Source organism: Chrysochloris asiatica, unplaced genomic scaffold (genome assembly GCF_000296735.1).
Source record: "Chrysochloris asiatica unplaced genomic scaffold, ChrAsi1.0 scaffold00068, whole genome shotgun sequence".
NCBI classification, from domain to species: Eukaryota; Metazoa; Chordata; class Mammalia; order Afrosoricida; family Chrysochloridae; genus Chrysochloris; species Chrysochloris asiatica.
Window position 1 is genome coordinate 15,763,362 of NW_006408586.1, and position 14,847 is coordinate 15,778,208.

Consider the following 14,847-nt stretch of genomic DNA (forward strand, 5'->3'; position numbering starts at 1 on the left):
GGTTCAAATGGCTTTGCAGTTTGGCTCATTAATCCACAGTGCCATACCAGGACTCACAAGCAGGATTTATATTTTTTGGAAGTTAAAGTTTTTAATCTCAAATTTATGTCAAGTGCAAAGGGCCAAGGATATAAAGTAGTCTTGAGAAAATAATTAGGAGCTCTTCTACTATCTGACACCATCCATCTTGCAATTTTCCATAATACATTGACTGGAATGCTAAGATCTTGCAGGAAATTTTGCCACTGGTCTTTCAAATACCTGTACTGTCACTAATGGTGGACAGATTGCCTGTCAATCCAATATTTGAAAATAAACCAATGGAAACCCTATGAATCACAACAGAATATTCTCTCATACAGTGTTAGAAAATGAGCCCTCTATGTGTTAATGGGTCCTCTGGTGACACAGTAAAGATTACAGCCTTGGAAACCCTGTACAGGGTCGCTATGGGTCGGAACTGACTCGACAGCACTTAACAACAACAACTGGTGACACAGTGGTTAAGAGTGTGGCTGACTGCTAGCTTAAAGGTCAATAGTTTGAACTCACCAACTAATCTGGGCAAAGATGTAGCACATTAATCTCATAAAGATTGCAGCCTTTAAAGATAACTTATTTTGGAGCCCTGGTATGGCACTGTGGGCTAATGCATCAGACACAAAATCATTTGAACTGCAAGGTTAGTGGTTCAAACTCACCAGCTGCTCCTTGGAAACCCTATACAGGGTCGCTGTGGGTCAGAATCGACTCAACCGCATGTTATCACCAACACATCATAGGGCAGTTTGAATTTGTCCTATAGAATCATTATAAATCAGAACAGATAATAAAATAAAGGATGTTTGAAGATACTCTAAATACACAGTTACTGCAACAGCAGACTTTAGCAAATTAATGATAGTGAAGATGGTGCAGGTTGTTTTGTCTGATAGATATGAGGTCACCATGTTAGTGTTCTTGTTATTAGGTGACATTGAGTTGGTACGAACTCATACACAACAGAACAAAACATTGTCTCATCCTGTGTTAAATTCATAATCTTTGCTACTTTTGAGCACATTGCAGTTACCATTGTGCCAATCTATCTCATTGTGGGTCTTCCTGTTTTTCTCAGATGCTCAATTTTACCAAACATTATATCCATCTCCAGGGACTGCACCCTCCTCACAACATGTCCAGTATGAGAGATAAAGTCTGGCCATCCTAGCTTCCAAGGAGCATTCTGGCCTTACTTCTTTCAACACAGATTGGTGTGTTCATTTGGCAGTCTGTGGTACTTATAACTTTCTCCTCCAACACCATAACTCAAATGCATCAATTCTACTATGGAATTCCTTATTTACTGTCCAATTTTCACATGCATATGATGTTATAGAAAATTGGTTTAGGCTTACCTTAGTCCTCAAACTTACATCTTTGCTCTTCAACACTTTAAAGAGGTTTGTGCAGCAGATTTGCCTAATGCAATACATCATTTGATTTCTTGACTGCTGCTTCCATGAGTGGTTGATGGTTAATCCAAGCAAAATGAAGTCTTTGATTACTTCAATCTTTTCTCCATTTATATGGAAAGTGTTTATTGGTCCAGTGGTGAGGACTTTTGTTTTGTTTTGTTTTACATTGAGATGTAAGTATATCAAAGGCTGTGGTCCTTGTTCTTCATCAGCAGTATTTTTAAGTCCTCTTCACTTTCGGCAAGCAAGGTTGTATCATCTGCATACTGCAAGTTGTCAATGAGTCTTCCTCCAATCCCAATGCAATGTTTTTCTTCATATAATCCTGCTTCTTGGATTATTTGTTCAGCATGCAGACTGAGTAAGTATGGTGACAGAACACAACCTTGGTGGACATCTTTCCTAATTTTAAACTAGTCAGTATTATCTTGTTCTGTTCAAACAATTACCTCTCGGTGTATGTACCAGTTCCTCATGAGTATCTGGAATACTCATTCTCTGTAATGTCCATAATTCATCACACAATTTGTGTATTCAATAAAGAACAGGTAAACATCTTTCTGGTATTCTCTGCTTTCAGACAAGATTCATCTGAGAATTACATCCATCCTTTCACATCCTCTTCTGAATCCTGCTTGAATCTCTGGAAGTTCTATGTCAATGTATGCTTGCAGCAGTTTTTCATTATCTTTAGCAAAATTTCACTTGCATGTGATATTAATGGCACTGTCCGTTGGCTTCTAAATCCCCAGTGAGTCTCCTCTTTTTGGAATGGGCACAAATATGGATCTCTTCCAGTTGGCCACGTAGTTTCCTTCCAAATTTCTTGTAATAGATGAGTGAGTACCGCCATTGCTGCATCAGTTTGTTAAAAGATTTCAAATTGCATTATATCCGTTCCTGGTATCTTGTTCTTTGCCAATGCCTGCAATGCACCTTGGACTTCTTTCCTTCAGTATCATTGGCTCTTGATCATATGCTACCTCTTGAAATGGTTAAATATTGACCATTTCCTTTTGGTACAGTGACTCTGTATATGCCTTCAATCTTCTTTGATGCTTACTGCATCATTCAATATTTTTCCCATAGAATCCTTCAATATTATAAGTTGAGACTTCTATTTTTTTCTTGTTTCCTCAGCTTGAGAAATGCTGACCTTGTTCTTCCCTTTTGGTTTTCTAAGTCCAAGTCTTTGTACATTTCATTACAATATTTGAATTTGTTCTTATCAAGCTGACCTTTGAAATTTCAGTTCAGCTCTTTTACTTCCTCATTTCTCCCATTTGATTTAGCATGCCTACAATGGAGAGTAAGTTTCAAGGTCTCTTAATACATCTATTTTGTTTTTTCCTTCTATTTTGACTTCTTAAAGATCATTTGCTTTCTTCCTTGCCATCCCACAAGGGATATTTTTGATGTCGTCCCACAACTCTTCTGGTCTTTGGTCTTTAGTGTCCAATGCATCAAATCTGTTCTTCAGATGATCTCTACATTCAGGTGGGATATGTTCAAAGTCATATTTTGGCTCTTGTGACTTTTTTTTTTCTTTTCTTCAACTTCAACCTGAACTTGCATAACAGCAATTGATGATCTGTTACACAGTCTGCCCCTTGGGTTGGTGATATTGTGCGTTTCTACCATCTCCTTCCACAGATGCAGTAAATCTGATTTCTGTGTATTCTATCTGGTGATGCCCATGTGTATAGTCAAGACATACATGTTGTTTACCAAACATATTTGCCATTTAGTCCTCATTGGTTTTACAAATTCCATCATGGGATCTTCAGCCACTATCACCAAAAACATATTTTCCAACACCTGATCTTTCCTCTTTGTTTCCAACCTTAGCATTCCAATCATGAGTAATTATCAATACATCTCGATTTACATGTTTCATCAATTTCAGCCTAAAGAAGTTGATAGAATGATTCAACTTCATCTTCACTGGCTTTAGTGGTTGATAAGTAAATTTGAATAATTGTTGATTTGAATAATTGTTGATATGTAAATTTGAATAAATAGTAAGTTGTTGTTGTTAAGTGCTTTAGAGTTGGTTCTGACCCATAGTGACTCTGTATAGGGTTTCCAAGGAGTGGTTGGTGAGCTTGAACCACTGACCTTGCCATTCAAACTGACATTGCAGTCCAGCGCATTAACCCACAGATCCACACCAGGACTCGGCCTTCTTATAGGCCTACAGATATTATTCTATCACAACATTGCATTTCAAACTGATCTTAATCTGTTATTTTTGATAATTAATGTGATGTCATTCCTTTTCAGTTTGTCATTCATAGCATAGTAAACCATGTGATTGTCAGATTCAAAATGGCCAATGCCAGTCCATTTCAGTTTACTAATGCCAAGGATATCAGTGTTTATGCATTCTATTTCATGTCTGATTCCTGAAGCCTTGCTTTTTTCCAATGCCCTCAGTACAATCTGGACTTCTTACTGCAATACCATTGGTTCTTGAATAAATGACCTCCTGACTAGTACTGATATAATTTAGACACTCCTGGTGTGACATTGTAGGATAAGCACTGAACTGCTAACCACAGTGTCTGTGGACCAAACCCATCAGCAGCTCTTTGGAAAACTTATAGAGAGTTGCTAGGAGTCAGAAATGACTCAAAGGCACTTAACAACAACAATAAAACATTATTTAAGAGTAATTAATAAGCATATATAAGGTATCATTTAGGAAATTTGTTTTATAATTTTTCATATATTTTGGTTATCAAGTTAACATCATGTGAAGAATTTTAGTTAATTACCTAGCAGCAATGACAATTCATTAATCTGTTACACACTCACTGACTGACCCATTTTTTTCTACCTATGAGATAGTGCTTGGCACATTTTATTAAGCTCATGTTACTCTTGCATTCTAAGCCATTATGAATTCCCTTGGCCACTGTCAGGTTGTATAATGATTGAATTTTTCATAGAAATTCAACTTGTAGTTCTAATAATAAGCCTTAAAATATGTAAATTTTGATTTTTATGAACATTTACAAGGTACAAATAGGTATAACATTAATATATTATACTAACTTGTCATGAGGATAAGGAAATTCAGTGTTCAAAATATTATTTATCCTTGTCTTGAAGAGCTACTTTTATTTCAACATTTCTGAAGTAGCATTATTTGTTGTTCCTTCTAGAGTATCTGTGGTTTAAACTGCTGCAGGCCCGATGGGAAAAAGATGAGGCATTTGGCTTCCATAAAGATTTAGTCTCTGAAACCCTATATTGGCTCAATATGAGTCGGAACCAACTGACAGTGGGTTTAGTTTTGGTTTCATTCCACTTTACTAATGTGTAACAGAATACAAACCAAGGTAACTATGGTTTGGTTATCTATATACATATGAGTGATGGTTGTGTGCCATGGAGTTGATTCCAATTTATAACGACCATGTATTGGGTTTCTGAGGCTGTTAATCTTTATGGGAGCAGAAAGCCTCATCTTACTCCTATGGAGTAACTGGTAGAATCGAAACTGCTCGGCTCTCAGCTAACAGCCCAGCTCATAATCCACGATGCTACCAGGGCTCCTTTATACATATGAGTAGACTTTTCTAAAATAAAGGCAATATGAGTAGACTTTTCTAAAATAAAGGCATTCAATATCAACCTACAATGCAAATTTGTCTTCTTTCAAATTATCATTTCACTCTTTTCAGCTCAGAAATTCCTATTCACAACATTAAATGTATCTACTAAATAAAAATAAAAAGCTTATTTATAAAGTAAATACCTTGTTATTTATTAAAAAGTAGTCCAGGATCCTAAAATTGTCTATTTACCAAATTCACTTCTTAATATTCAAATGTCTAAGCATAGTCAGGAGTCTTGGTGTGGCACTGTAGGATCAGGGCTGGACTGCAAGGTCAGTTTGAACCACAAAGTCAGTGGTTCAAACTCACCAGCCACTCCTCAGAAACCCTACACAGGGCCATTATGAGTCAGAACCAACTTGATGGCACATAACAATAACAATGCATAGTCAAAATATTTCTATCACTTAAAAGGACTGATGACAGAATAACTTACTGTTATTCTATACTATTTGGAAAACATGTGTCTCTTAATTAGTGTAAACTAGCCTCACAACTTTTGTGAATTGAATGAAATAATGTACAGATGCAAAATCATTTCATATGTAATATACACATGTCCACTGAGTTGTTTCTGAAATCATAGGGTTTCTGAGACTATAAATCATTACAAGAAAAGACAGCCTCAGCTTTTTCCTGTAGAGCTGTTAATGTGTTTGAACTGCTCTCTTTGCAGTTAGAAGTCCAGTACGTATCCTACAGCATCACCAAAACTCCTTCATATACAATGTTTTTAAGTGTCGTTGAGTCACTTCTGACTCAAAGCGACCATGTATAGGTTTTCAAGAGCAGCAGGTGGCTTGAACTGCCTACCTGTGGTCACCAGTCCAGTGCTTATCCTACACCACCACAGCAAGACTTTCATATGCAATGAAGCTCTGTAATAAATTAAACTGTTATAGTGTACCAAGTTGACTATGCAAAGACATTCAACTACATGGATCATAACAAACTATGCATTACATTACAAAGAATGGGTATTCTAAAACGCTCCATTGTGCTTATAAGGAACCTGTACATAGACCAAGAAGGAGTTCTTAGAATAGAACAAGGGGATACTAAATGTTTTAAAATCAGATAAGTGGATCAATACACAATATAATAATAAATGGAGAAAAGATTGGGGTTGTCAAACACTTCATTTGCTTGGATCCACAACCAACATTCCTGGAAACAACAGTCAAGAAATCAAAGGACAGGCTACATTAGGCAAATCTGCCGTCAAAGACCTCTTTAAAACATTAAAGCTCAAGAATGGCAATTTGAGGACTAAGGTGTACCTGATCCAAGCTGTGGTATTTTCAACTGCCTCACATACACGTGAAAGTTGAGCAACAACTAAGTAAGACCTTAGAAGAATCCATGCATTTGAATTATAGTGTTGGCAAGGAATTTTGAAAGTACTGCCAAAAGAACAAAGACATCTGTCTTGGTTGAAGTACAGTTAAAATGCTTCTTAGAATCCAGGATAGTGATACTTCGAGTCTCTCATTTTTTGGATGTATGTCAGGATGGATCAGTCCCTGGAGAAAGGATATCATGCTTGTTAAAATGAAGGATCAGCTAAAAAGAGGAAACTCCCCACGGAGACAAATTCACACTGTGTCAGCAACAATGGGCTCAAACATAACAAAAATTGTGAGAATAATGCAAAATCTGGAGGTGTTTAGTTCTGTTATGAAAAGGGTAACTGTGAGTTGGAGCCATTTCTAAATCACCTAACAACAAACAAACATTTTGCCAATATTAAAACAATTACAGTATAGTCATATTTTGAAATTCTTTTACTAATCATAATAATTTGGTAACTATTATAATTTTTTTTTTTTACTAATAATATTTTTGGTCACATGAGAGTGCTTTTGAATTTATGTAGTTCCCCAAAGCATTATCATTGATTAAAAAATTAGCTTCTGTCTATTGAAGAAATCTAAAATATGTCCAATACCTAAGTATCAATTTAAATATTATTTAAAACAATGTTTTCTGATCATCTGCTTGGTGGATTATCATCCATGCTGAGATGAAAAATTCAAGACAAGGGGTCAATAAGATTCAGTGTCTAAATTTGAATTTCATATATTTGATATTGAAGTAGTAAATTTTGAAATGCACACTACTGTTTCACTAATTTATTGTTCAGTTTTTGTTTTTAAAGGCCATCAAGTAAATTTTAACTGATATGCATTTTCATTTTATTTAATGGAAAACAGCATCGTTCCTTTTAAAAGGGACATTCCATGTATAAAAGCATGCATTTTATGAAGCAATGATGATTCTTTATATAGAAAGAATGTGTATGTATTGATTTTCACAAAAATATGAATGCAGAAATCATTGCATAATATCATCAATAGTGCATACAAGTAAAATTTAGCTGAATATAATTAAAAGAGTTGCAGCAGTACATGAAGAAGGAACTACCAGAAATTAAAAGTCAGATAGAGAAAAGGATGTGGAATGAGGGATATCCTTGCTAAAATCACATGGATCTTGGCTGAAAGCAGAGAATATCAGAAGGATGTTTACTTGTACTTTATTTGTTTGAGAAGGCTTTCTACTATGTGGATAATGACAAGCTATGCAAGGAATGCATATTCCAGACCACTTAACTGTGTTTATGATGAACCTGTACATAGACCAAGATGCAGAAGTTCTAAAAGAACAAGAGGACACTGAATGGTTTAATATCCAAGGCTGTATCTCTTCACCATGTGCATTCTATCTGTATCCTTAGCAAATAATCTCATAAACTGTTATTATCTGAAGAAAGCTCATCAACCACTTTTTTTATGTAAATGACACAACCTTGCTTGAGGTAAGCAATTTGGATTTGAAACATTGACTGATGAATAACAAAGACAACAGGATGAATTATAGCTCCAAAGAAAGACACAACAATCGTTAACTGGACCAGTAAATAATCTCATGATAAACAGAAAAAATATTGAAAACATATTGAAGCTATCAAATATTTCATTTTACTTGAATATATTATCAATACTCATGGAAGCAGCAGTTTATAAATAAAATATGCATGCATTGGATAAATCTACTATAAAAATATTATTCAGAGTGTTGAAGATCCAAGCTGAACAAAAGGTATGCTTGACACAAGCCATAGTATTTTCAATCATCACATATCCATGTGAAAGCTGGACACTGACTAATAAAGACCAGCGAATTGATGCATTTGAACTACAATGTTGGTGAAGAATATTGAAATTACCATGGTCTGCCAGAGCAACAAATAAATCTGTATTGGAAGAAATACAGCCAGTGCTCCTTACAATCAAGGATGATAAGAATTATTCTCACATAATTTGAACATTTTACCAGGAGGAATACCTGGTTTTTGTTGTTGTTAGGTGCCATTGAGTCAGTACTGACTCATAGCAATATTATGCAAAACAGAATGAAACATTGTCCAGTCATTCACCAACCTCACTATCATTGATATGTTTCAATCCATTGCTGTTGCCACTGTGCCAATCCATGTTGTTGTCAGTCTTCATGTTTTTCTTGAATCATCCACTCTACATAACATGATATCCTCCTCCAGGAAATGGTCCCTCATGATAATATGGCCCAAGTGTGACAGCCTGGCCATCCTGTCTTCCAAGCAGCACTCCGACTGTACTTCTTTCAAAACAGATTGGTTTGTTCTTTTGACAGTCTATGGTACTTTCAATATTCTCCTCCAACACCATAACTCAAATGCATCAATTCTTCTACAGTCTTCCTTATTCATTGTCCAACTTTTGAATGCACATGAGGTTACTGAAAATACCATGGTCAGGTCCAAACTGTTCTCAAACTAACATCTTTGCTTTTCAACACTTAAAAGAGGCCTTGTGCAGCAGATTTGCCTAATTCAATACATCATCTGATTTCATCACTGCTGCTTCCATGAGTGTTGATGGGGGATCCAAGGAAAATGAAGTCTTTGACAGCTCCAATCTTTTTCCATTGATGTTGTTATTTTATTGCCCAGTGGTGGAGATTTTAGTTTTCTTTACTTTGAGGGGCAATTAATACTGTGGTCCTTGATCACAATCAGTAAGTATTTTAAGTCCTCTTCACTTTCCACAAAGTTGTATAAACTGCCTATTGAAAATTGTTTATGAGTCTTCCTCCAATCCTGATGCCATGTTTTTCGTCATATAACCCAGTTTCTCAGATGATTTGTTCAGCATACAGATTGAAAAAGTATGGTGAAAGAATACAACCCTGGCACACACCTTTCCTAATTTTTAAACCATTCAGTGTCTCCTTGTTCTTTTCAAACAACCATCTCTTGGTCTATGTATAGATTCCTCATGAACACAATTCAGTGTTCTGGAATACTCATTCTCCGAAATGTTATTCATAGCTTGTCATGATCCAAACAAGCCAAAGTTTTTCCTAGTCAGTAAAGCACAGGTAAACATCTTTCTGGCATTCTCTGCTTTCAGTCAAGGTCCATTTGATGTCAGCAATGGTGTCCCTTTTTCCACATCCTCTTCTGAATCAAATTTGAATCTCTAGTAGTTCTGTGTCAATGCATGGTTGCAGCCATTTTTGAATTATCGTTTGCAAAATTTTACTTGTATGCAGTTTTAATCATGTTGACAATGATTTCTGCATTGCGTTGGGTTACTTGACTTTGGAGCAGGCACCAATATAGATCTCTTCCAGTCAGTTGGACAGCTAGTTTTCTTCCAAATTTCTCAGCATAGATGAGTGACTGCCTCCAGTGCTGCATCAGTGTGTTGAAAGATTTCAATTTGTATTCCATCAAAAGAGAGCACCTTGTTCTTTGCCAATGCTTTCAATGTACCTTTAACTTCTTCCTTTGGTATCATTGACTCTTGATCTTATGCTACTTTTTTGGCATGGTGACTGTATATTCCTTCCATCTTCTTTTGAAGCTTTCTACATTGTTCAATATCTTGTACATGTTATGGTTGTTAAGTGCTGTCAATTTGGTTCCTACCCAGAGCGACCCTGTATAGGGTTTCCAAGAAGTATTTGGTGAACTTGAACCACTGATATTGTGGTTCAAACTGACATGGCAGTCCAGTGCATTAACATGCAATGCCATACCAGGCATCCATTTTGCCAATGTTGTTGTTGTTGTTGTCAGGTGCCATCGAGTCGGAACCGACTCATAGTGACCCCATGCACAGCAGAACGAAACAATGCTCGATCCTGGGCCAACCTCACCACCGCTGCCACTCCTGAGTCCATCAATGATGCCACCTGGCCGATCCATCTCATTGGAGGTCTTCCTCTTTTTCTCTGACCCTCCACCCTACCCAGCATGACATCCTTCTCCAACAATTGTTTCCTCCGAACTACATGTCCAAAGTAGGAGAGACGAAGCTTAGCCATCCTGGCCTCCAAGGAGCACTCTGGCTGCACTTCTTCCAAAACAGATCTATTGGTTCTTTTGGCAGTCCATGGCACCCTCAGTATTCTCCTCCAACACCACAACTCAAAGAACCCTTCAATGGTGCAAATCATGGCTTCAATTTTTATTTCAGTTTCCTCAGCTTGTAAAATTTAGAGTATGTTCTTCTCTTTTGGTTTTATAACTCTTAAGTCTTTGCACTTTTTGTTATAATATTTGACTTTGTCTTTCTTTTCAGTTTTCTAAACAGCCCTTTTAGCGCCTCGTTTCTTCCGTTTGCACATCTCTATGCTGGAGAGTCTGTTCTGACATCATTCTTGGTGTTATTCTTCTTTCTTATCTTCTTAAGGATTTTTTGCTTTCCTCCTATAATGATGTTCTTGATGTCATCCAAAACTCATCTGGCCTTCAGTCTTTAGTGTTTAACGCATCAAATCTGTTCTTCATAAGATCTCTTGAATAGCTTCACCTGAATTAAGGTCATATTTTGGCTCTTGTGGACTTGTTTTAATTTTCTTCAGCTTCAATCTGAACTACCAAATGAGCAATTGATGGTCTGTCCACAGTCCGCTCTTGGCCCTGTTTTGGCTGATGATATGGAGCATTTCCACTGTTCCCACAAACGTAGTTAATAGGATTTTTGTGTATTCCCTCTGGTAAGGTCCATGTTTACAGTCATATTTTATGTTTGGTTTTTTTTTTAAAGTTATTTGCAATGAAGAACTCATTGATCTTACAAAATTCTCTAATGCCGTCTCCACTATCATTTATATATTACATATTTTCCAATGACTGATCCTCTTTGATTCCAACTTTTGCATTCCTATCACCAGTAATTACCAATACTTCTTGATTTCATGTTTGATCTATCAATTTCAGACTGAAGAAGTTGATAGAATTCTTCAATTTCATCATCACTGCCTTTAGTGGTTGGTGCATAACTTTGAATAATGATGGTATTAACCAGTCTTCCTTATCGTAAAATAGATACCATCCATCACAGATGGCATTGTACTTCAAGAAAGATCTTGGTATGTTCTTTTTGATGATGAATGTGACGTTATTCTTCCTTAATTGTAAATACCAGCAGAGTAAATAATGTGATTATCAGATTCAAAATTATTAAGACCAGTTAATTTCAGCTCACTAATGCCTAGGATATCAATTATTATGCATCCCATTTCATTTTTGACATTTTCTAATTTTCCTAGATTCATACTTCATATATTCATCTGAAACCTGTCCACCATGGGTGACCCTCTGGTATTTAAAATACCAGTAGCATAGCTTTCAGAATCACAGCAACTCACAAGCCACCACAGTAAGACAAACTGAAAGACGAGTGGTGGCCATTTGGTTTTAAGTGGAAACTCAGTAATTGATATATTACTGCAGTAATCTATTTGTGTGACATCACCCATGAGGTTTCTAATGCAAGTTATTTGTGTCTTCTCTCTCTTTTGTTAGTTTTGCCAATGGTTTGTCAAATTTTATTAATCCTTTTAAATAACCAGCTTCTTGTCCTGTTGATGATTTCTATAGTTTTTCTGTGTTACATCTCATTTATTTCTGCTCTTATCTTTATTATTTCTTTTCTTTTGGTGACTGTAGGTTCACTCTGTCTTTCTGTTTCTAATTGTTGGAGATGCTGTGTTAATGTGTTAATTTTGGTTCTTTCTTCTTTTGGATGTACACATTTATCACAATAAATGTTCCCTTCAGCACCACTTTAACTGTATCCCAAAGATTTTGTTATGTTGTTTTCATTCTTGTTTGTTCCTAGGAATTTTGTGAATTCACCTTTAATTTCTTCTTTTACCCAGTTGCGCTTCAGCAGGGTTTTATTCAGTTTCCATGTATTCAACTTTATTTCCTTGGTCTTCTTATTGCTGATTTCTAGTTTGATAGCATTGTGGTCTGAAGGATGCTTTGTTGTATTTTTATGTTTGTAAATTAATAGAGGTTTGCTTTGTGACCTAACAAATGGTCAAATATGGACAATGTTCCATGTGCACTGGAGAACAATGTATATTGTGCCATTGTTGGGTTGAATGTTCTGTACACATCTATGAAGTCAAGTTGGTTGATTGTGTTGTTTAGTTCCTCTCTAACTTTGTCAAGTTTCTTTCTGGTTGTTCTGTCTCTTTTCAAAAGTGGTGTATTAAAATCTCCCACTATAATTGTAGATTTATTTATTTCTTCAATTCTAGTAAGGTTTGCTTCATGTATCTTGGTGCTCTTTCATTGGGAGCATAAATATTTATTATGGCTATGTCGTCTTGCTCAATTGACCCTTTGATCATGAGATAGTGCCTTTCTTTATCTCTTTTGTTGGTTAGTAGATTAGTATTGCCACTTCTGCTTGTTTATTGTTGCAGTTAGCTTGGTATATAGTTTTCCATACTTTTACTTTTAGTATGTTTTTGTCTTTGTGTGTAAGATGTGTCTTTTTCAGGCAGCATATTAAAGGGCCTTGTTTTTATCCATTCAGCCACTCTCTGTCTCTTCACTGGTGCATTTAATCCATTGCCATTCAATGTAATTATTGATAGGTCTGAATTCATTCCTGCCATTATGTTAATTTTTTAGTAGTGTTGTTCAATCTTTTGTTCTGTATGTCTTTTTGTGCTGAGTTTGTGCTTTTTGTGCTATTTCTTGTCGTTTCTTCTTAGTTTTCATGTTGCCTTATTCTGCTTGGAAGTTCATTTTCATGGTAAGTTATGAAGTATTAACTTTCTTTGGGGTTACCTTATAGTCTATTAACTTTTCCCTCAATTTAAGACAATCTATTGTATCTTGTAATCTACCTGAATTCCTCACTACTTGAATCTCTGTTCCTACATTGTTCCCTTCTTTGATATTATTATTATTTTGTTCTTCAGTTGACTTCCCAGCTCCTTTGAATTCATTGTTTTAATTTTGTTCTGTTCTGGACTCTGCAATCTGGCAGAGTAGTGTTGTCATGCCTGTCAATCTCTGGTTGTTATCTGTTCTTTTTGGTTTTCAGTCCAAAGAACTCCCTTTAGGATGTTTTGAATTTCTGGATTTGCTGTGACAAAATCTCTTAGCTTCTGTGTTTATCCTGAAATGTTTTGATTGCAGCATCATATTTGATTGACAGTTTTGCTGGATTGATGACTCTTGGTTGGCAGTTTTTTTCTTTTAGGATTTTGTATATATCTCACCATTGTCTTCTTGCCAGCATGGTGTCTGCCAAGAAGTCACAGTTTAATCTGATTTGCTTGTCTGGGTAAGTAACACTTCTCTTTTCACTGGTCACTTTTAGGATTCTCTCCTTGTCTTTGATTTTGAAGAACTTGATTATTTTATGTCTTGGTGATTTTCTTTTGGGATCTATCCTTCCTGGGGTATGTTTGGCTTCTTGAATGTTTATCTTCTCATCTTTCTAGATGTTAGGGAAATTTTCTTCCAGAAGCTCTTCAACTATGTTCTCTGTGGACTTCTCTGATTCTTCCTGTTCTGGAATGCCAGTAATTAAGTCGTTCCTCTTCATGTTATCCAGCATGAATCTTAGACTCTCTTCAGATATTTTTTATTCTTTTTTCTGCTTGCTCTTCTATCTTAGCAGTATTGAGAGATGTGTCTTTCAGCTCGCTGGTTCTGGCTTCCATTTCTTCAATTCTGCTCCTTTCCCCTTTCATTGTATTGTACATTTCTGATATTTTATTATTAATCATCTAGACCTCTTTTTGCAGGTTTTGAATTGTTTCCAATGCTGTATCAATCTTGCTTGATTGTTCTTGTAGTACTTTCCTGACTAATTCCTTGTTTTCCTTCCCCCCCTTTTCAGAGCATTTTAATTTGTTTCAATTTCATTCTTCTGAATTCCTTCCTAGGCAAATCCAAAACCTGCTCTTCCTCTTCTGGAAAGCCTTTCTCTGTCTTTAGTTCATTTGTCTCAGTTACTCTTTTCTGATTTTGGAAACATTTTGAGATCTTTTGTTATGTTTTGTTTGTCATTTCCAGTAGTTATGTGGGGGTTTGATGCTTAAATGGATGTTTGTTTCTGTGTTATTAAGCTTACTGGGTGTCTCCTGGTGGATATGGTCAGGAGATAGTTTTCCCTTTTTGCATATAATGCTTAGCAGCTGTTATTGGCTCTTATCTCAATGGTGGAATATTGTGGGATATACTTGTAGCTTGGTTATATGGCCACAATTGCTGTTTCTTCTTTTGCCAATTCATCTTGTTGGGGGTCTTCCTCTTTTTCTCTGACCTTCCACCTTACTAAACACCTTCTCCAGAGACTGGTCTCTCCTGAGAATATGTCCGAAGAATGAGAGATGAAGTTTGGCCATCCGGGCCTCCATGGAGCAATCCGGCTGCACTTCTTCCAGCACAGATTTTTTTTTTT